General features: G+C 38.8%; 20 non-coding genes across 20 annotated transcripts; all 20 read left to right on the forward strand.

Moving 5' to 3' along the window:
• Positions 1 to 825: 825 nt before the first annotated feature.
• On the forward strand, positions 826 to 898 carry TRNAR-ACG (transfer RNA arginine (anticodon ACG)). The gene has a single exon. It is a non-coding gene; the product is annotated as a tRNA-Arg (tRNA).
• A 511-nt stretch (positions 899 to 1409) lies between these two features.
• On the forward strand, positions 1410 to 1482 carry TRNAC-ACA (transfer RNA cysteine (anticodon ACA)). The gene has a single exon. It is a non-coding gene; the product is annotated as a tRNA-Cys (tRNA).
• Positions 1483 to 2568: 1086 nt separating this feature from the next.
• TRNAR-ACG (transfer RNA arginine (anticodon ACG)) lies at positions 2569 to 2641 on the forward strand. The gene has a single exon. It is a non-coding gene; the product is annotated as a tRNA-Arg (tRNA).
• Positions 2642 to 3142: 501 nt separating this feature from the next.
• On the forward strand, positions 3143 to 3215 carry TRNAR-ACG (transfer RNA arginine (anticodon ACG)). Its single transcript has one exon. It is a non-coding gene; the product is annotated as a tRNA-Arg (tRNA).
• Positions 3216 to 3716: 501 nt separating this feature from the next.
• TRNAR-ACG (transfer RNA arginine (anticodon ACG)) lies at positions 3717 to 3789 on the forward strand. The gene has a single exon. It is a non-coding gene; the product is annotated as a tRNA-Arg (tRNA).
• Positions 3790 to 4864: 1075 nt separating this feature from the next.
• Positions 4865 to 4937, forward strand: TRNAR-ACG (transfer RNA arginine (anticodon ACG)). The gene has a single exon. It is a non-coding gene; the product is annotated as a tRNA-Arg (tRNA).
• A 1074-nt stretch (positions 4938 to 6011) lies between these two features.
• Positions 6012 to 6084, forward strand: TRNAR-ACG (transfer RNA arginine (anticodon ACG)). The gene has a single exon. It is a non-coding gene; the product is annotated as a tRNA-Arg (tRNA).
• A 1647-nt stretch (positions 6085 to 7731) lies between these two features.
• TRNAC-ACA (transfer RNA cysteine (anticodon ACA)) lies at positions 7732 to 7804 on the forward strand. The gene has a single exon. It is a non-coding gene; the product is annotated as a tRNA-Cys (tRNA).
• Positions 7805 to 8890: 1086 nt separating this feature from the next.
• On the forward strand, positions 8891 to 8963 carry TRNAR-ACG (transfer RNA arginine (anticodon ACG)). The gene has a single exon. It is a non-coding gene; the product is annotated as a tRNA-Arg (tRNA).
• A 501-nt stretch (positions 8964 to 9464) lies between these two features.
• TRNAR-ACG (transfer RNA arginine (anticodon ACG)) lies at positions 9465 to 9537 on the forward strand. The gene has a single exon. It is a non-coding gene; the product is annotated as a tRNA-Arg (tRNA).
• Positions 9538 to 10037: 500 nt separating this feature from the next.
• On the forward strand, positions 10038 to 10110 carry TRNAC-ACA (transfer RNA cysteine (anticodon ACA)). The gene has a single exon. It is a non-coding gene; the product is annotated as a tRNA-Cys (tRNA).
• Positions 10111 to 11185: 1075 nt separating this feature from the next.
• Positions 11186 to 11258, forward strand: TRNAR-ACG (transfer RNA arginine (anticodon ACG)). The gene has a single exon. It is a non-coding gene; the product is annotated as a tRNA-Arg (tRNA).
• Positions 11259 to 12332: 1074 nt separating this feature from the next.
• Positions 12333 to 12405, forward strand: TRNAR-ACG (transfer RNA arginine (anticodon ACG)). The gene has a single exon. It is a non-coding gene; the product is annotated as a tRNA-Arg (tRNA).
• Positions 12406 to 13479: 1074 nt separating this feature from the next.
• On the forward strand, positions 13480 to 13552 carry TRNAR-ACG (transfer RNA arginine (anticodon ACG)). The gene has a single exon. It is a non-coding gene; the product is annotated as a tRNA-Arg (tRNA).
• A 1085-nt stretch (positions 13553 to 14637) lies between these two features.
• On the forward strand, positions 14638 to 14710 carry TRNAR-ACG (transfer RNA arginine (anticodon ACG)). Its single transcript has one exon. It is a non-coding gene; the product is annotated as a tRNA-Arg (tRNA).
• Positions 14711 to 15806: 1096 nt separating this feature from the next.
• TRNAR-ACG (transfer RNA arginine (anticodon ACG)) lies at positions 15807 to 15879 on the forward strand. Its single transcript has one exon. It is a non-coding gene; the product is annotated as a tRNA-Arg (tRNA).
• An 8-nt stretch (positions 15880 to 15887) lies between these two features.
• TRNAH-GUG (transfer RNA histidin (anticodon GUG)) lies at positions 15888 to 15959 on the forward strand. Its single transcript has one exon. It is a non-coding gene; the product is annotated as a tRNA-His (tRNA).
• Positions 15960 to 18132: 2173 nt separating this feature from the next.
• Positions 18133 to 18205, forward strand: TRNAR-ACG (transfer RNA arginine (anticodon ACG)). The gene has a single exon. It is a non-coding gene; the product is annotated as a tRNA-Arg (tRNA).
• Positions 18206 to 19369: 1164 nt separating this feature from the next.
• TRNAH-GUG (transfer RNA histidin (anticodon GUG)) lies at positions 19370 to 19441 on the forward strand. The gene has a single exon. It is a non-coding gene; the product is annotated as a tRNA-His (tRNA).
• Positions 19442 to 21030: 1589 nt separating this feature from the next.
• Positions 21031 to 21103, forward strand: TRNAR-ACG (transfer RNA arginine (anticodon ACG)). The gene has a single exon. It is a non-coding gene; the product is annotated as a tRNA-Arg (tRNA).
• Positions 21104 to 21473: the final 370 nt, after the last annotated feature.

The following is a 21473-nucleotide window of genomic DNA, read 5'->3' on the forward strand; positions in this document are numbered from 1 at the left end:
GCTGACAAATTCCTGAATACAGGAAACTCAAATGAATGGACTCTGAGCAAGTTCATCACAGGCTGAAAAGATCATTTTGCAGTCACAAAAAGAATTGTTTGTGAGATGTTTATGGGAAATAAGCCCTGCAGCAAGTGTACAGTCAACTCTCAAAATTTGATTCTGTATATACTTGAATAACCATCAAAGCTTGAAACAGGTTCAAAAACATGATGAACACTCCAAGTGTGATAAGATAGCTGGGCCAGTGGCGCATTGGATAATGCGTCTGACTACGGATCAGCAGATTGTAGGTTCGACTCCTACCTGGCTCGTTTAAGTTGCCGTGATCGTTTAGTGGTTAGTACTCTGCGTTGTGGCCGCAGCAACCCCGGTTCGAATCCGGATCATGGCATTTTCATTTTATTTCTCACACATCCATTTCTTTACAATATTGAAGGTAAGGACAATTGAAGAAACTAAGCAGATTCTTTGAATGTGCTTGCACAATTTGTCTTTACTGCTTATTGTGAAGCTATCTTTCCATACTTTGAATCATTTCTTGATCATTTCTTTGTGAATCATTTTCTTGAAATCTGGAAAGCTGACATAAATTCCTGAATACAGGAAACTCAAATGAATGGACTCTGAGCAAGTTCATCACAGGCTGAAAATATAATTTTGCAGTCACAAAGAAAATTGTTTGTGAGATCTTTATGGGAAATAAGCCCTGCAGCAAGTGTACAATCAACTCTGAAAATTTGATTCTGTATATACTTCAATAACCATCAAAGCTTGAAACAGGTTCAAAAACATGATGAACACTCCAAGTAGCATGAGACAGCTGGGCCAGTGGCGTAATGGATTTCGCGTCTGACTACGGATCAGCAGATTGTAGGTTCGACTCCTACCTGGCTCATTTAATTTGCCGTGATCGTATAGTGGTTAGTACTCTGCGTTGTGGCCGCAGCAACCCAGGTTCGAATCCGGGTCATGGCATTTTCATTTTATTTCTCACACATCCATTTCTTTACAATATTTAAGGTAAGGACAATTGAAGAAACTAAGCAGATTCTTTGAATGTGCTTGCACAATTTGTCTTTACTGCTTATTGTGAAGCTATCTTTCCATACTTTGAATCATTTCTTGATCATTTCTTTGTGAATCATTTTCTTGAAATCTGGAAAGCTGACATAAATTCCTGAATACAGGAAACTCAAATGAATGGACTTTGAGCAAGTTCATCACAGGCTGAAAAGATCATTTTGCAGTCACAAAGAAAATTGTTTGTGAGATGTTTATGGGAAATAAGCCCTGCAGCAAGTGTACAGTCAACTCTCAAAATTTGATTCTGTATATACTTCAATAACCATCAAAGCTTGAAACAGGTTTAAAAACATGATGAACACTCCAAGTAACATAAGACTGCTGGGCCAGTGGCGTAATGGATAACGCGTCTGACTACAGATCAGCAGATTGTAGGTTCAACTCCTACCTGGCTCATTTAAGTTGCTGTGATCGTATAGTGGTTAGTACTCTGCGTTGTGGCCGCAGCAACCCCGGTTCAAATCCGTGTCATGGCATTTTTATTTTATTTCTCACACATCCATTTCTTTACAATATTTAAGGTAAGGACAATTGAAGAAACTAAGCAGATTCTTTGAATGTGCTTGCACAATTTGTCTTTACTGCTTATTGTGAAGCTATCTTTCCATACTTTGAATCATTTCTTGATCATTTCTTTGTGAATCATTTTCTTGAAATCTGGAAAGCTGACATAAATTCCTGAATACAGGAAACTCAAATGAATGGACTTTGAGCAAGTTCATCACAGGCTGAAAAGATCATTTTGCAGTCACAAAGAAAATTGTTTGTGAGATGTTTATGGGAAATAAGCCCTGCAGCAAGTGTACAGTCAACTCTCAAAATTTGATTCTGTATATACTTCAATAACCATCAAAGCTTGAAACAGGTTCAAAAACATGATGAACACTCCAAAGTGACATAAAACAGCTGGGCTAGTGGCGCAATGGATCACTCTCCAGACTACGGATCAGAAGATTGTAGGTTCGACTCCTACCTGGCTCATTTAAGTTGCTGTGATCGTATAGTGGTTAGTACTCTGCGTTGTGGCTGCAGCAACCCCGGTACGAATCCGGGTGACGGTATTTTCATTTTATTTCTCACACATCCATTTCTTTACAATATTGAAGGTAAGGACAATTGAAGAAACTAAGCAGATTCTTTGAATGTGCTTGCACAATTTGTCTTTACTGCTTATTGTGAAGCTATCTTTCCATACTTTGAATCATTTGTTTGTGAATCATTTTCTTGAAATCTGGAAAGCTGACATAAATTCCTGAATACAGGAAACTCAAATGAATGGACTCTGAGCAAGTTCATCACAGGATGAAAAGATCATTTTGCAGTCACAAAAAAAATTGTTTGTGAGATGTTTATGGGAAATAAGCCCTGCAGCAAGTGTACAGTCAACTCTCAAAATTTGATTCTGTACATACTTCAATAACCATCAAAGCTTGAAACAGGTTCAAAAACATGATGAACACTCCAAAGTGGCGTAAGACAGCTGGGCCAGTGGCGCAATGGGTAACGCGTCTGACTACGGATCAGAAGATTGTAGGTTCGACTCCTACCTGGCTCGTTTAAGTTGCCGTGATCGTATAGTGGTTAGTACTCTGCGTTGTGGCCGCAGTAACCCTGGTTCGAAGCCGTGTCACGGCATTTTCATTTTATTTCTCACACATCCATTTCTTTACAATATTGAAGGTAAGGACAATTGAAGAAACTAAGCAGATTCTTTGAATGTGCTTGCACAATTTGTCTTTACTGCTTATTGTGAAGCTATCTTTCCATACTTTGAATCATTTCTTTGTGAATCATTTTCTTGAAATCTGGAAAGCTGACATAAATTCCCGAATACAGGAAACTCAAATGAATGGACTCTGAGCAAGTTCATCACAGGCTGAAAAGATCATTTTGCAGTCACAAAAAAAATTGTTTGTGAGATGTTTATGGGAAATAAGCCCTGCAGCAAGTGTACAGTCAACTCTCAAAATTTGATTCTGTATATACTTCAATAACCATCAAAGCTTGAAACAGGTTCAAAAACATGATGAACACTCCAAAGTGGCATAAGACAGCTGGGCCAGTGGCGCAATGGATAACGCGTCTGACTACGGATCAGAAGATTGTAGGTTCAACTCCTATCTGGCTCGTTTAAGTTGCCGTGATTGTATAGTGGTTAGCACTCTGCGTTGTGGCCGCAGCAACCCTGGTTCGAAGCCGTGTCACAGCATTTTCATTTTATTTCTCACACATCCATTTCTTTACAACATTGAAGGTAAGGACAATTGAAGAAATTAAGCAGATTCTTTGAATGTGCTTGCACAATTTGTCTTTACTGCTTATTTTGAAGCTATCTTTCCATACTTTGAATCATTTCTTTGTGAATCATTTTCTTGAAATCTGGAAAGCTGACATAAATTCCCGAATACAGGAAACTCAAATGAATGGACTCTGAGCAAGTTCATCACAGGCTGAAAAGATCATTTTGCAGTCACAAAAAAAATTGTTTGTGAGCTGTTTATGGGAAATAAGCCCTGCAGCAAGTGTACAGTCAACTCTCAAAATTTGATTCTGTATATACTTCAATAACCATCAAAGCTTGAAACAGGTTCAAAAACATGATGAACACTCCAAAGTGGCATAAGACAGCTGGGCCAGTGGCGCAATGGATAACGCGTCTGACTACGGATCAGAAGATTGTAGTTTCGACTCCTACCTGGCTCGTTTAAGTTGCCGTGATCGTATAGTGGTTAGTACTCTGCGTTGTGGCCGCAGCAACCCTGGTTCAAAGCCGTGTCACCGCATTTTCATTTTATTTCTCACACATCCATTTCTTTACAATATTGAAGGTAAGGACAATTGAAGAAACTAAGCAGATTCTTTGAATGTGCTTGCACAATTTGTATTTACTGCTTATTGTGAAGCTATCTTTCCATACTTTGAATCATTTCTTTGTGAATCATTTTCTTGAAATCTGGAAAGCTGACATAAATTCCTGAATACAGGAAACTCAAATGAATGGACTTTGAGCAAGTTCATCACAGGCTGAAAAGATCATTTTGCAGTCACAAAGAAAATTGTTTGTGAGATGTTTATGGGAAATAAGCCCTGCAGCAAGTGTACAGTCAACTCTCAAAATTTGATTCTGTATATACTTCAATAACCATCAAAGCTTGAAACAGGTTCAAAAACATGATGAACACTCCAAAGTGACATAAAACAGCTGGGCTAGTGGCGCAATGGATCACTCTCCTGACTACGGATCAGAAGATTGTAGGTTCGACTCCTACCTGGCTCATTTAAGTTGCTGTGATCGTATAGTGGTTAGTACTCTGCGTTGTGGCTGCAGCAACCCCGGTTCGAATCCGGGTGACGGCATTTTCATTTTATTTCTCACACATCCATTTCTTTACAATATTGAAGGTAAGGACAATTGAAGAAACTAAGCAGATTCTTTAAATGTGCTTGCACAATTTGTCTTTACTGCTTATTGTGAAGCTATCTTTCCATACTTTGAATCATTTGTTTGTGAATCATTTTCTTGAAATCTGGAAAGCTGACATAAATTCCTGAATACAGGAAACTCAAATGAATGGACTCTGAGCAAGTTCATCACAGGATGAAAAGATCATTTTGCAGTCACAAAAAAAATTGTTTGTGAGATGTTTATGGGAAATAAGCCCTGCAGCAAGTGTACAGTCAACTCTCAAAATTTGATTCTGTACATACTTCAATAACCATCAAAGCTTGAAACAGGTTCAAAAACATGATGAACACTCCAAAGTGGCGTAAGACAGCTGGGCCAGTGGCGCAATGGATAACGCGTCTGATTACGGATCAGAAGATTGTAGGTTCGACTCCTACCTGGCTCGTTTAAGTTGCCGTGATCGTATAGTGGTTAGTACTCTGCGTTGTGGCCGCAGCAACCCTGGTTCGAAGCCGTGTCACGGCATTTTCATTTTATTTCTCACACATCCATTTCTTTACAATATTGAAGGTAAGGACAATTGAAGAAACTAAGCAGATTCTTTGAATGTGCTTGCACAATTTGTCTTTACTGCTTATTGTGAAGCAATCTTTCCATACTTTGAATCATTTCTTTGTGAATCATTTTCTTGAAATCTGGAAAGCTGACATAAATTCATGAATACAGGAAACTCAAATGAATGGACTCTGAGCAAGTTCATCACAGGCTGAAAAGATCATTTTGCAGTTACAAAAATAATTGTTTGTGAGATGTTTATGGGAAATAAGCCCTGCAGCAAGTGTACAGTCAACTCTCAAAATTTGATTCTGTATATACTTCAATAACCATCAAAGCTTAAAACAGGTTCAAAAACATGATGAACACTCCAAGTGGCATAAGACAGCTGGGCCAGTGGCGCATTGGATAACGCGTCTGACTACGGATCAGCAGATTGTAGGTTCGACTCCTATCCGGCTCGTTTAAGTTGCCGTGATCGTATAGTGGTTAGCACTCTGCGTTGTGGCCGCAGCAACCCTGGTTCGAAGCCGTGTCACGGCATTTTCATTTTATTTCTCACACATCCATTTCTTTACAATATTGAAGGTAAGGACAATTGAAGAAACTAAGCAGATTCTTTGAATGTGCTTGCACAATTTGTCTTTACTGCTTATTGTGAAGCTATCTTTCCATACTTTGAATCATTTATTTGTGAATCATTTTCTTGAAATCTGGAAAGCTGACATAAATTCCCGAATACAGGAAACTCAAATGAATGGACTCTGAGCAAGTTCATCACAGGCTGAAAAGATCATTTTGCAGTCACAAAAAAAAATGTTTGTGAGATGTTTATGGGAAATAAGCCCTGCAGCAAGTGTACAGTCAACTCTCAAAATTTGATTCTGTATATACTTCAATAACCATCAAAGCTTGAAACAGGTTCAAAAACATGATGAACACTCCAAAGTGGCATAAGACAGCTGGGCCAGTGGCGCAATGGATAACGCGTCTGACTACGGATCAGAAGATTGTAGGTTCAACTCCTACCTGGCTCGTTTAAGTTGCCGTGATCGTATAGTGGTTAGTACTCTGCGTTGTGGCCGCAGCAACCCTGGTTCGAAGCCGTGTCACGGCATTTTCATTTTATTTCTCACACATCCATTTCTTTACAATATTGAAGGTAAGGACAATTGAAGAAACTAAGCAGATTCTTTGAATGTGCTTGCACAATTTGTATTTACTGCTTATTGTGAAGCTATCTTTCCATACTTTGAATCATTTCTTTGTGAATCATTTTCGTGAAATCTGGAAAGCTGACATAAATTCCTGAATACAGGAAACTCAAATGAATGGACTCTGAGCAAGTTCATCACAGGCTGAAAAGATCATTTTGCAGTCACAAAAAGAATTGTTTGTGAGATGTTTATGGGAAATAAGCCCTGCAGCAAGTGTACAGTCAACTCTCAAAATTTGATTCTGTATATACTTCAATAACCATCAAAGCTTAAAACAGGTTCAAAAACATGATGAACACTCCAAGTGGCATAAGACAGCTGGGCCAGTGGCGCATTGGATAACGCGTCTGACTACGGATCAGCAGATTGTAGGTTCGACTCCTATCTGGCTCGTTTAAGTTGCCGTGATTGTATAGTGGTTAGCACTCTGCGTTGTGGCCGCAGCAACCCTGGTTCGAAGCCATGTCACAGCATTTTCATTTTATTTCTCACACATCCATTTCTTTACAATATTGAAGGTAAGGACAATTGAAGAAACTAAGCAGATTCTTTGAATGTGCTTGCACAATTTGTCTTTACTGCTTATTTTGAAGCTATCTTTCCATACTTTGAATCATTTCTTTGTGAATCATTTTCTTGAAATCTGGAAAGCTGACATAAATTCCCGAATACAGGAAACTCAAATGAATGGACTCTGAGCAAGTTCATCACAGGCTGAAAAGATCATTTTGCAGTCACAAAAAAAATTGTTTGTGAGATGTTTATGGGAAATAAGCCCTGCAGCAAGTGTACAGTCAACTCTCAAAATTTGATTCTGTATATACTTCAATAACCATCAAAGCTTGAAACAGGTTCAAAAACATGATGAACACTCCAAAGTGGCATAAGACAGCTGGGCCAGTGGCGCAATGGATAACGCGTCAGACTACGGATCAGAAGATTGTAGGTTTGACTCCTACCTGGCTCGTTTAAGTTGCCGTGATCGTATAGTGGTTAGTACTCTGCGTTGTGGCCGCAGCAACCCTGGTTCAAAGCCGTGTCACGGCATTTTCATTTTATTTCTCACACATCCATTTCTTTACAATATTGAAGGTAAGGACAATTGAAGAAACTAAGCAGATTCTTTGAATGTGCTTGCACAATTTGTATTTACTGCTTATTGTGAAGCTATCTTTCCATACTTTGAATCATTTCTTTGTGAATCATTTTCTTGAAATCTGGAAAGCTGACATAAATTCCTGAATACAGGAAACTCAAATGAATGGACTTTGAGCAAGTTCATCACAGGCTGAAAAGATCATTTTGCAGTCACAAAGAAAATTGTTTGTGAGATGTTTATGGGAAATAAGCCCTGCAGCAAGTGTACAGTCAACTCTGAAAATTTGATTCTGTATATACTTCAATAACCATCAAAGCTTGAAACAGGTTTAAAAACATGATGAACACTCCAAGTAACATAAGACTGCTGGGCCAGTGGCGTAATGGATAACGCGTCTGACTACAGATCAGCAGATTGTAGGTTCAACTCCTACCTGGCTCATTTAAGTTGCTGTGATCGTATAGTGGTTAGTACTCTGCGTTGTGGCCGCAGCAACCCCGGTTCAAATCCGTGTCATGGCATTTTTATTTTATTTCTCACACATCCATTTCTTTACAATATTTAAGGTAAGGACAATTGAAGAAACTAAGCAGATTCTTTGAATGTGCTTGCACAATTTGTCTTTACTGCTTATTGTGAAGCTATCTTTCCATACTTTGAATCATTTCTTGATCATTTCTTTGTGAATCATTTTCTTGAAATCTGGAAAGCTGACATAAATTCCTGAATACAGGAAACTCAAATGAATGGACTTTGAGCAAGTTCATCACAGGCTGAAAAGATCATTTTGCAGTCACAAAGAAAATTGTTTGTGAGATGTTTATGGGAAATAAGCCCTGCAGCAAGTGTACAGTCAACTCTCAAAATTTGATTCTGTATATACTTCAATAACCATCAAAGCTTGAAACAGGTTCAAAAACATGATGAACACTCCAAAGTGACATAAAACAGCTGGGCTAGTGGCGCAATGGATCACTCTCCTGACTACGGATCAGAAGATTGTAGGTTCGACTCCTACCTGGCTCATTTAAGTTGCTGTGATCGTATAGTGGTTAGTACTCTGCGTTGTGGCTGCAGCAACCCCGGTTCGAATCCAGGTGACGGCATTTTCATTTTATTTCTCACACATCCATTTCTTTACAATATTGAAGGTAAGGACAATTGAAGAAACTAAGCAGATTCTTTGAATGTGCTTGCACAATTTGTCTTTACTGCTTATTGTGAAGCTATCTTTCCATACTTTGAATCATTTGTTTGTGAATCATTTTCTTGAAATCTGGAAAGCTGACATAAATTCCCGAATACAGGAAACTCAAATGAATGGACTCTGAGCAAGTTCATCACAGGCTGAAAAGATCATTTTGCAGTCACAAAAAAAATTGTTTGTGAGATGTTTATGGGAAATAAGCCCTGCAGCAAGTGTACAGTCAACTCTCAAAATTTGATTCTGTATATACTTCAATAACCATCAAAGCTTGAAACAGGTTCAAAAACATGATGAACACTCCAAAGTGGCATAAGACAGCTGGGCCAGAGGCGCAATGGATAACGCGTCTGACTACGGATCAGAAGATTGTAGGTTCAACTCCTACCTGGCTCGTTTAAGTTGCCGTGATCGTATAGTGGTTAGTACTCTGCGTTGTGGCCGCAGCAACCCTGGTTCGAAGCCGTGTCACAGCATTTTCATTTTATTTCTCACACATCCATTTCTTTACAATATTGAAGGTAAGGACAATTGAAGAAACTAAGCAGATTCTTTGAATGTGCTTGCACAATTTGTCTTTACTGCTTATTTTGAAGCTATCTTTCCATACTTTGAATCATTTCTTTGTGAATCATTTTCTTGAAATCTGGAAAGCAGACATAAATTCCCGAATACAGGAAACTCAAATGAATGGACTCTGAGCAAGTTCATCACAGGCTGAAAAGATCATTTTGCAGTCACAAAAAAAATTGTTTGTGAGATGTTTATGGGAAATAAGCCCTGCAGCAAGTGTACAGTCAACTCTCAAAATTTGATTCTGTATATACTTCAATAACCATCAAAGCTTGAAACAGGTTCAAAAACATGATGAACACTCCAAAGTGGCATAAGACAGCTGGGCCAGTGGCGCAATGGATAACGCGTCTGACTACGGATCAGAAGATTGTAGGTTCGACTCCTACCTGGCTCGTTTAAGTTGCCGTGATCGTATAGTGGTTAGTACTCTGCGTTGTGGCCGCAGCAACCCTGGTTCAAAGCCGTGTCACGGCATTTTCATTTTATTTCTCACACATCCATTTCTTTACAATATTGAAGGTAAGGACAATTGAAGAAACTAAGCAGATTCTTTGAATGTGCTTGCACAATTTGTATTTACTGCTTATTGTGAAGCTATCTTTCCATACTTTGAATCATTTCTTTGTGAATCATTTTCTTGAAATCTGGAAAGCTGACATAAATTCCTGAATACAGGAAACTCAAATGAATGGACTTTGAGCAAGTTCATCACAGGTTGAAAAGATCATTTTGCAGTCACAAAGAAAATTGTTTGTGAGATGTTTATGGGAAATAAGCCCTGCAGCAAGTGTACAGTCAACTCTGAAAATTTGATTCTGTATATACTTCAATAACCATCAAAGCTTGAAACAGGTTTAAAAACATGATGAACACTCCAAGTAACATAAGACTGCTGGGCCAGTGGCGTAATGGATAACGCGTCTGACTACAGATCAGCAGATTGTAGGTTCAACTCCTACCTGGCTCATTTAAGTTGCTGTGATCGTATAGTGGTTAGTACTCTGCGTTGTGGCCGCAGCAACCCCGGTTCAAATCCGTGTCATGGCATTTTTATTTTATTTCTCACACATCCATTTCTTTACAATATTTAAGGTAAGGACAATTGAAGAAACTAAGCAGATTCTTTGAATGTGCTTGCACAATTTGTCTTTACTGCTTATTGTGAAGCTATCTTTCCATACTTTGAATCATTTCTTTGTGAATCATTTTCTTGAAATCTGGAAAGCTGACATAAATTCCTGAATACAGGAAACTCAAATGAATGGACTTTGAGCAAGTTCATCACAGGCTGAAAAGATCATTTTGCAGTCACAAAGAAAATTGTTTGTGAGATGTTTATGGGAAATAAGCCCTGCAGCAAGTGTACAGTCAACTCTCAAAATTTGATTCTGTATATACTTCAATAACCATCAAAGCTTGAAACAGGTTCAAAAACATGATGAACACTCCAAAGTGACATAAAACAGCTGGGCTAGTGGCGCAATGGATCACTCTCCTGACTACGGATCAGAAGATTGTAGGTTCGACTCCTACCTGGCTCATTTAAGTTGCTGTGATCGTATAGTGGTTAGTACTCTGCGTTGTGGCTGCTGCAACCCCGGTTCGAATCCGGGTGACGGCATTTTTATTTTATTTCTCACACATCCATTTCTTTACAATATTGAAGGTAAGGACAATTGAAGAAACTAAGCAGATTCTTTGAATGTGCTTGCACAATTTGTCTTTACTGCTTATTGTGAAGCTATCTTTCCATACTTTGAATCATTTCTTTGTGAATCATTTTCTTGAAATCTGGAAAGCTGACATAAATTCCTGAATACAGGAAACTCAAATGAATGGACTCTGAGCAAGTTCATCACAGGATGAAAAGATCATTTTGCAGTCACAAAAAAAATTGTTTGTGAGATGTTTATGGGAAATAAGCCCTGCAGCAAGTGTACAGTCAACTCTCAAAATTTGATTCTGTACATACTTCAATAACCATCAAAGCTTGAAACAGGTTCAAAAACATGATGAACACTCCAAAGTGGCGTAAGACAGCTGGGCCAGTGGCGCAATGGATAACGCGTCTGACTACGGATCAGAAGATTGTAGGTACGACTCCTACCTGGCTCGTTTAAGTTGCCGTGATCGTATAGTGGTTAGTACTCTGCGTTGTGGCCGCAGCAACCCTGGTTCGAAGCCGTGTCACGGCATTTTCATTTTATTTCTCACACATCCATTTCTTTACAATATTGAAGGTAAGGACAATTGAAGAAACTAAGCAGATTCTTTGAATGTGCTTGCACAATTTGTCTTTACTGCTTATTGTGAAGCAATCTTTCCATACTTTGAATCATTTCTTTGTGAATCATTTTCTTGAAATCTGGAAAGCTGACATAAATTCATGAATACAGGAAACTCAAATGAATGGACTCTGAGCAAGTTCATCACAGGCTGAAAAGATCATTTTGCAGTTACAAAAATAATTGTTTGTGAGATGTTTATGGGAAATAAGCCCTGCAGCAAGTGTACAGTCAACTCTCAAAATTTGATTCTGTATATACTTCAATAACCATCAAAGCTTAAAACAGGTTCAAAAACATGATGAACACTCCAAGTGGCATAAGACAGCTGGGCCAGTGGCGCATTGGATAACGCGTCTGACTACGGATCAGCAGATTGTAGGTTCGACTCCTATCTGGCTCGTTTAAGTTGCCGTGATCGTATAGTGGTTAGCACTCTGCGTTGTGGCCGCAGCAACCCTGGTTCGAAGCCGTGTCACGGCATTTTCATTTTATTTCTCACACATCCATTTCTTTACAATATTGAAGGTAAGGACAATTGAAGAAACTAAGCAGATTCTTTGAATGTGCTTGCACAATTTGTCTTTACTGCTTATTGTGAAGCTATCTTTCCATACTTTGAATCATTTCTTTGTGAATCATTTTCTTGAAATCTGGAAAGCTGACATAAATTCCCGAATACAGGAAACTCAAATGAATGGACTCTGAGCAAGTTCATCACAGGCTGAAAAGATCATTTTGCAGTCACAAAAAAAATTGTTTGTGAGATGTTTATGGGAAATAAGCCCTGCAGCAAGTGTACAGTCAACTCTCAAAATTTGATTCTGTATATACTTCAATAACCATCAAAGCTTGAAACAGGTTCAAAAACATGATGAACACTCCAAAGTGGCATAAGACAGCTGGGCCAGTGGCGCAATGGATAACGCGTCTGACTACGGATCAGAAGATTGTAGGTTCAACTCCTACCTGGCTCGTTTAAGTTGCCGTGATCGTATAGTGGTTAGTACTCTGTGTTGTGGCCGCAGCAACCCTGGTTCGAAGCCGTGTCACGGCATTTTCATTTTATTTCTCACACATCCATTTCTTTACAATATTGAAGGTAAGGACAATTGAAGAAACTAAGCAGATTCTTTGAATGTGCTTGCACAATTTGTATTTACTGCTTATTGTGAAGCTATCTTTCCATATTTTGAATCATTTCTTTGTGAATCATTTTCGTGAAATCTGGAAAGCTGACATAAATTCCTGAATACAGGAAACTCAAATGAATGGACTCTGAGCAAGTTCATCACAGGCTGAAAAGATCATTTTGCAGTCACAAAAAGAATTGTTTGTGAGATGTTTATGGGAAATAAGCCCTGCAGCAAGTGTACAGTCAACTCTCAAAATTTGATTCTGTATATACTTCAATAACCATCAAAGCTTAAAACAGGTTCAAAAACATGATGAACACTCCAAGTGGCATAAGACAGCTGGGCCAGTGGCGCATTGGATAACGCGTCTGACTACGGATCAGCAGATTGTAGGTTCGACTCCTATCTGGCTCGTTTAAGTTGCCGTGATTGTATAGTGGTTAGCACTCTGCGTTGTGGCCGCAGCAACCCTGGTTCGAAGCTGTGTCACAGCATTTTCATTTTATTTCTCACACATCCATTTCTTTTCAATATTGAAGGTAAGGACAATTGAAGAAACTAAGCAGATTCTTTGAATGTGCTTGCACAATTTGTCTTTACTGCTTATTTTGAAGCTATCTTTCCATACTTTGAATCATTTCTTTGTGAATCATTTTTTTGAAATCTGGAAAGCTGACATAAATTCCCGAATACAGGAAACTCAAATGAATGGACTCTGAGCAAGTTCATCACAGGCTGAAAAGATCATTTTGCAGTCACAAAAAAAATTGTTTGTGAGATGTTTATGGGAAATAAGCCCTGCAGCAAGTGTACAGTCAACTCTCAAAATTTGATTCTGTATATACTTCAATAACCACCAAAGCTTGAAACAGGTTCAAAAACATGATGAACACTCCAAAGTGGCATAAGACAGCTGGGCCAGTGGTGCAATGGATAACGCGTCTGACTACGGATCAGAAGATTGTAGGTTCGACTCCTACCTGGCTCGTTTAAGTTGCCGTGATCATATAGTGGTTAGTACTCTGCGTTGTGGCCGCAGCAACCCTGGTTCGAAGCCGTGTCACGGCATTTTCATTTTATTTCTCACACATCCATTTCTTTACAATATTGAAGGTAAGGACAATTGAAGAAACTAAGCAGATTCTTTGAATGTGCTTGCACAATTTGTATTTACTGCTTATTGTGAAGCTATCTTTCCATACTTTGAATCATTTCTTTGTGAATCATTTTCTTGAAATCTGGAAAGCTGACATAAATTCCTGAATACAGGAAACTCAAATGAATGGACTCTGAGCAAGTTCATCACAGGCTGAAAAGATCATTTTGCAGTCACAAAAAGAATTGTTTGTGAGATGTTTATGGGAAATAAGCCCTGCAGCAAGTGTATAGTCAACTCTCAAAATTTGATTCTGTATATACTTCAATAACCATCAAAGCTTAAAACAGTTTCAAAAACATGATGAACACTCCAAGTGGCATAAGACAGCTGGGCCAGTGGCGCATTGGATAATGCGTCTGACTACGGATCAGCAGATTGTAGGTTCGACTCCTAGCTGGCTCGTTTAAGTTGCCGTGATCGTATAGTGGTTAGTACTCTGCGTTGTGGCCACAGCAACCCTGGTTCGAAGCTGTTTTACGGCATTTTCATTTTATTTCTCACACATCCATTTCTTTACAATATTGAAGGTAAGGACAATTGAAGAAACTAAGCAGATTCTTTGAAAGTGCTTGCACAATTTGTCTTTACTGCTTATTGTGAAGCTATCTTTCCATACTTTGAATCATTTCTTGATCATTTCTTTGTGAATCATTTTCTTGAAATCTGGAAAGCTGACATAAATTCCTGAATACAGGAAACTCAAATGAATGGACTCTGAGCAAGTTCATCACAGGATGAAAAGATAATTTTGCAGTCACAAAGAAAATTGTTTGTGAGATGTTTATGGGAAATAAGCCCTGCAGCAAGTGTACAGTCAACTCTGAAAATGTGATTCTGTATATACTTCAATAACCATCAAAGCTTGAAACAGGTTCAAAAACATGATGAACACTCCAAAGATGCATAAGACAGCTGGGCCAGTGGCGCAATGGATAACGCGTCTGACTACGGATCAGAAGATTGTAGGTTCGACTCCTACCTGGCTCATTTAATTTGCCGTGATCGTATAGTGGTTAGTACTCTGCGTTGTGGTCGCAGCAACCCCAGTTCGAATCCAGGTCACGGCATTTTCATTTTCTTTCTCACACATCCATTTCTTTACAATATTGAAGGTAAGGACAATTGAAGAAACTAAGCAGATTCTTTGAATGTGCTTGCACAATTTGTCTTTACTGCTTATTGTGAAGCTATCTTTCCATACTTTGAATCATTTCTTGATCATTTCTTTGTGAATCGTTTTCTTGAAATCTGGAAAGCTGACATAAATTCCTGAATACAGGAAACTCAAATGAATGAACTCTGAGCAAGTTCATCACAGGCTGAAAAGATTATTTTGCAGTCACAAAGAAAATTGTTTGTGAGATGTTTATGGGAAATAAGCCCTGCAGCAAGTGTACAGTCAACTCTGAAAATTTGATTCTGTATATACTTCAACAACCATCAAAGCTTGAAACAGGTTCAAAAACATGATGAACACTCCAAAGTGGTATAAGACAGCTGGGCCAGTGGCGCAATGGATAACGCGTATGACTACGGATCAGAAGATTGAAGGTTCGACTCCTACCTGGCTCATTTAAGTTGCCGTGATCGTATAGTGGTTAGTACTCTGCGTTGTGGCCGCAGCAACCCCGGTTCGAATCCGGGTGATGGCATTTTCATTTTATTTCTCACACATCCATTTCTTTACAATATTGAAGGTAAGGACAATTGAAGAAACTAAGCAGATTATTTGAATGTGCTTGCACAATTTGTCTTTACTGCTTATTGTGAAGCTATCTTTCCATACTTTGAATCATTTCTTGATCATTTCTTTGTGAATCATTTTCTTGAAATCTGGAAAGCTGACATAAATTCCTGAATACAGGAAACTCAAATGAATGGACTCTGAGCAAGTTCATCACAGGCTGAAAATATAATTTTGCAGTCACAAAGAAAATTGTTTGTGAGATCTTTATGGGAAATAAGCCCTGCAGCAAGTGTACAGTCAACTCTGAAAATTTGATTCTGTATATACTTCAATAACCATCAAAGCTTGAAACAGGTTCAAAAACATGATGAACACTCCAAGTAGCATAAGACAGCTGGGCCAGTGGCGTAATGGATAACGCGTCTGACTACGGATCAGCAGATTGTAGGTTCGACTCCTACCTGGCTCATTTAAGTTGCCGTGATCGTATAGTGGTTAGTACTCTGCGTTGTGGCCGCAGCAACCCCGGTTCAAATCCGGGTCATGGCATTTTCACTTTATTTCTCACACATCCATTTCTTTACAATATTGAAGGTAAGGACAATTGAAGAAACTAAGCAGATTCTTTGAATGTGCTTGCACAATTTGTCTTTACTGCTTATTGTGAAGCTATCTTTCCATACTTTTAATCATTTCTTGATCATTTCTTTGTGAATCATTTTCTTGAAATCTGGAAAGCTGACATAAATTCCTGAATACAGGAAACTCAAATGAATGGACTCTGAGCAAGTTCATCACAGGATGAAAAGATAATTTTGCAGTCACAAAGAAAATTGTTTGTGAGATGTTTATGGGAAATAAGCCCTGCAGCAAGTGTACAGTCATCTCTGAAAATGTGATTCTGTATATACTTCAATAACCATCAAAGCTTGAAACAGGTTCAAAAATATGATGAACACTCCAAGTGCCATAAGACAGCTGGGCCAGTGGCGCAACAGATAAAGCGTCTGACTACGGATCAGCAGATTGTAGGTTCGACTCCTACCTGGCTCGTTTAAGTTGCCGTGGTCGTATAGTGGTTAGTACTCTGCATTGTGGCCGCAGCAACCCCAGTTCGAATCCAGGTCACTGCTTTTTTATTTTATTTCTCACACATCCATTTCTTTACAATATTGAAGGTAAGGACAATTGAAGAAACTAAGCAGATTCTTTGAATGTGCTTGCACAATTTGTCTTTACTGCTTATTGTGAAGCTATCTTTCCATACTTTGAATAATTTCTTGATCATTTCTTTGTGAATCATTTTCTTGAAATCTGGAAAGCTGACATAAATTCCTGAATACAGGAAACTCAAATTAATTGACTCTGAGAAAGTTCATCACAGGCTGAAAAGATCATTTTGCAGTCACAAAGAAAATTGTTTGTGAGATGTTTATGGGAAATAAGCCCTGCAGCAAGTGTACAGTCAACTCTCAAAATTTGATTCTGTATATACTTGAATAACCATCAAAGCTTGAAACAGGTTCAAAAACATGATGAACACTCCAAGTGGCATAAGACAGCTGGGCCAGTGGCACATTGGATAATGCGTCTGACTACGAATCAGCAGATTGTAGGTTCGACTCCTACCTGGCTCGTTTAAGTTGCCGTGATCGTATAGTGGTTAGTACTCTGCGTTGTGGCCGCAGCAACCCCAGTTCGAAGCCGTGTCACGGCATTTTCATTTTATTTCTCACACATCCATTTCTTTACAATATTGAAGGTAAGGACAATTGAAGAAACTAAGCAGATTCTTTGAATGTGCTTGCACAATTTGTCTTTACTGCTTATTGTGAAGCTATCTTTCCATACTTTGAATCATTTCTTTGTGAATCATTTTCTTGAAATCTGGAAAGCTGACATAAATTCCTGAATACAGGAAACTCAAATGAATGGACTCTGAGCAAGTTCATCACAGGCTGAAAAGATCATTTTGCAGTCACAAAAAGAATTGTTTGTGAGATGTTTATGGGAAATAAGCCCTGCAGCAAGTGTACAGTCAACTCTCAAAATTTGATTCTGTATATACTTCAATAACCATCAAAGCTTAAAACAGGTTCAAAAACATGGTGAACACTCTAAGTGGCATAAGACAGCTGGGCTAGTTGCGCATTGGATAACGCGTCTGACTACGGATCAGCAGATTGTAGGTTCGACTCCTATCTGGCTCGTTTAGGTTGCTGTGATCGTATAGTGGTTAGCACTCTGCGTTGAGGCCGCAGCAACCCCAGTTCGAAGCCGTGTCACGGCATTTTCATTTTATTTCTCACACATCCATTTCTTTACAATATTGAAGGTAAGGACAATTGAAGAAACTAAGCAGATTCTTTGAATGTGCTTGCACAATTTGTCTTTACTGCTTATTGTGAAGCTATCTTTCCATACTTTGAATCATTTCTTGATCATTTCTTTGTGAATCATTTTCTTGAAATCTGGAAAGCTGACATAAATTCCCGAATACAGGAAACTCAAATGAATGGACTCTGAGCAAGTTCATCACAGGCTGAAAAGATCATTTTGCAGTCACAAAAAAAATTGTTTGTGAGATGTTTATGGGAAATAAGCCCTGCAGCAAGTGTACAGTCAACTCTCAAAATTTGATTCTGTATATACTTGAATAACCATCAAAGCTTGAAACAGGTTCAAAAACATGATGAACACTCCAAAGTGGCATAGGACAGCTGGGCCAGTGGCGCAATGGATAACGCGTCTGACTACGGATCAGAAGATTGTAGGTTCGACTTCTACCTGGCTCGTTTAAGTTGCCGTGATCGTATAGTGGTTAGTACTCTGCGTTGTGGCCGCAGCAACCCTGGTTCGAAGCCGTGTCACGGCATTTTCATTTTATTTCTCACACATCCATTTCTTTACAATATTGAAGGTAAGGACAATTGAAGAAACTAAGCAGATTCTTTGAATGTGCTTGCACAATTTGTATTTACTGCTTATTGTGAAGCTATCTTTCCATACTTTGAATCATTTCTTTGTGAATCATTTTCTTGAAATCTGGAAAGCTGACATAAATTCCTGAATACAGGAAACTCAAATGAATGGACTCTGAGCAAGTTCATCACAGGCTGAAAAGATCATTTTGCAGTCACAAAAAGAATTGTTTGTGAGATGTTTATGGGAAATAAGCCCTGCAGCAAGTGTACAGTCAACTCTCAAAATTGGATTCTGTATATACTTGAATAACCATCAAAGTTTGAAACAGGTTCAAAAACATGATGAACACTCCAGGTGCATAAGACAGCTGGGCCAGTGGCGCATTGGATAACGCGTCTGACTACGGATCAGCAGATTGTAGGTTCGACTCTTACCTGGCTCGTTTAAGTTGCCGTGATCGTATAGTGGTTAGTACTCTGCGTTGTGTCCGCAGCAACCCCGGTTCGAATCCAGGTCACTGCTTTTTTATTTTATTTCTCACACATCCATTTCTTTACAATATTGAAGGTAAGGACAATTGAAGAAACTAAGCAGATTCTTTGAATGTGCTTGCACAATTTGTCTTTACTGCTTATTGTGAAGCTATCTTTCCATACTTTGAATCATTTCTTGATCATTTCTTTGTGAATCATTTTCTTGAAATCTGGAAAGCTGACATAAATTCCTGAATACAGGAAACTCAAATGAATTGACTCTGAGCAAGTTCATCACAGGCTGAAAAGATCATTTTGCAGTCACAAAGAAAATTGTTTGTGAGATGTTTATGGGAAATAAGCCCTGCAGCAAGTGTACAGTCAACTCTCAAAATTTGATTCTGTATATACTTGAATAACCATCAAAGCTTGAAACAGGTTCAAAAACATGATGAACACTCCAAGTGGCATAAGACAGCCGGGCCAGTGGCGCAATGGATAAAGCGTCTGACTACGGATCAGCAGATTGTAGGTTCGACTCCTACCTGGCTCATTTAAGTTGCCGTGATCGTATAGTGGTTAGTACTCTGCGTTGTGGCCGCAGCAACCCTGGTTCGAATCCGGGTCACGGCATTTTCATTTTATTTCTCACACATCCATTTCTTTACAATATTGAAGGTAAGGACAATTGAAGAAACTAAGCAGATTCTTTGAATGTGCTTGCACAATTTGTCTTTACTGCTTATTGTGAAGCTATCTTTCCATACTTTGAATCATTTCTTTGTGAATCATTTTCTTGAAATCTGGAAAGCTGACATAAATTCCTGAATACAGGAAACTCAAATGAATGGACTCTGAGCAAGTTCATCACAGGCTGAAAAGATCATTTTGCAGTCACAAAAAGAATTGTTTGTGAGATGTTTATGGGAAATAAGCCCTGCAGCAAGTGTACAGTCAACTCTCAAAATTTGATTCTGTATATACTTCAATAACCATCAAAGCTTAAAACAGGTTCAAAAACATGGTGAACACTCCAAGTGGCATAAGACAGCTGGGCCAGTGGCGCATTGGATAACGCATCTGACTACGGATCAGCAGATTGTAGGTTCGACTCTTATCTGGCTCGTTTAGGTTGACGTGATCGTATAGTGGTTAGCACTCTGCGTTGTGGCCGCAGCAACCCTGGTTCGAAGCCGTGTCACGGCATTTTCATTTTATTTCTCACACATCCATTTCTTTACAATATTGAAGGTAAGGACAATTGAAGAAACTAAGCAGATTCTTTGAATGTGCTTGCACAATTTGTCTTTACTGCTTATTGTGAAGCTATCTTTCCATACTTTGAATCATTTCTTGATCATTTCTTTGTGAATAATTTTCTTGAAATCTGGAAAGCTGACATAAATTCCTGAATACAGGAAACTCAAATGAATGGACTCTGAGCAAGTTCATCACAGGCTGAAAAGATCATTTTGCAGTCACAAAAAGAATTGTTTGTGAGATGTTTATGGGAAATAAGCCCTGCAGCAAGTGTACAGTCAACTCTCAAAATTTGATTCTGTATATACTTCAATAACCATCAAAGCTTAAAACAGGTTCAAAAACATGGTGAACACTCCAAGTGGCATGAGACAGCTGGGCTAGTGGCGCATTGGATAACGCGTCTGACTACGGATCAGCAGATTGTAGGTTCGACTCCTATCTGGCTCGTTTAGGTTGCTGTGATCGTATAGTGGTTAGCACTCTGCGTTGTGGCCGCAGCAACCCTGGTTCGAAGCCGTGTCACGGCATTTTCATTTTATTTCTCACACATCCATTTCTTTACAATATTGAAGGTAAGGACAATTGAAGAAACTAAGCAGATTCTTTGAATGTGCTTGCACAATTTGTCTTTACTGCTTATTGTGAAGCTATCTTTCCATACTTTGAATCATTTCTTGATCATTTCTTTGTGAATCATTTTCTTGAAATCTGGAAAGCTGACATAAATTCCCGAATACAGGAAACTCAAATGAATGGACTCTGAGCAAGTTCATCACAGGCTGAAAAGATCATTTTGCAGTCACAAAAATAATTGTTTGTGAGATGTTTATGGGAAATAAGCCCTGCAGCAAGTGTACAGTCAACTCTCAAAATTTGATTCTGTATATACTTGAATAACCATCAAAGCTTGAAACAGGTTCAAAAACATGATGAACACTCCAAAGTGGCATAGGACAGCTGGGCCAGTGGCGCAATGGATAACGCGTCTGACTACGGATCAGAAGATTGTAGGTTCGATTTCTACCTGGCTCGTTTAAGTTGCCGTGATCGTATAGTGGTTAGTACTCTGCGTTGTGGCCGCAGCAACCCTGGTTCGAAGCCGTGTCACGGCATTTTCATTTTATTTCTCACACATCCATTTCTTTACAATATTGAAGGTAAGGACAATTGAAGAAACTAAGCAGATTCTTTGAATGTGCTTGCACAATTTGTATTTACTGCTTATTGTGAAGCTATCTTTCCATACTTTGAATCATTTCTTTGTGAATCATTTTCTTGAAATCTGGAAAGCTGACATAAATTCCTGAATACAGGAAACTCAAATGAATGGACTCTGAGCAAGTTCATCACAGGCTGAAAAGATCATTTTGCAGTCACAAAAAGAATTGTTTGTGAGATGTTT

This window comes from Pseudophryne corroboree, chromosome 6, assembly GCF_028390025.1.
Source record: "Pseudophryne corroboree isolate aPseCor3 chromosome 6, aPseCor3.hap2, whole genome shotgun sequence".
In the NCBI taxonomy this organism is placed as follows: Eukaryota; Metazoa; Chordata; class Amphibia; order Anura; family Myobatrachidae; genus Pseudophryne; species Pseudophryne corroboree.